Raw genomic sequence first — 545 nt, 5'->3', positions numbered from 1 at the left:
TCTTTCACTAATCACATACGTCAAAAGCCATTCATTCATTAATCCTATTTACTACGTGTCTAGTGAGCAAACCTACCAAAAGGCAACACCTTGGCAGCAGCCTAAGATTAAAATCGTAATAACGGATAATAAATTTACTGTTTTTTTCCACTTTTTTCTCTCTCTTGATCTTAGTATTTTTCATCGTTGTTACTTTCATCATTTCCTTTATCATTAAAGTCAGAGGGAGCGTTATTGTGTATCCGTAAATTTTCTTAATGTCATTTAAGTCTGCATTTACCATGGCTTTCAGCAACGAATTATAAAGAATGCAGATTTGGTTTCCATTCCGCCTGCAGTTGTCATAAACCAGGCGCTAGCGATCCCAGTTTTGGAAGGAACGATTTGTAAACTTACAAAGCTATCTGCGATTTACCGATAACCTTTATTATTCAGCGATACTAAGATTTACGTAGAGAAAGGAAATATCAGTTAAAGGAAAATGAGCGAACACAACTCGGAAACAAATCGTGAAAATCGTCGTATGGTGTGTGCATACGTGAAAA

Source organism: Penaeus monodon, chromosome 20 (genome assembly GCF_015228065.2).
Source record: "Penaeus monodon isolate SGIC_2016 chromosome 20, NSTDA_Pmon_1, whole genome shotgun sequence".
NCBI lineage: Eukaryota > Metazoa > Arthropoda > Malacostraca > Decapoda > Penaeidae > Penaeus > Penaeus monodon.
Note: the sequence above shows the minus strand (reverse complement) of the source record.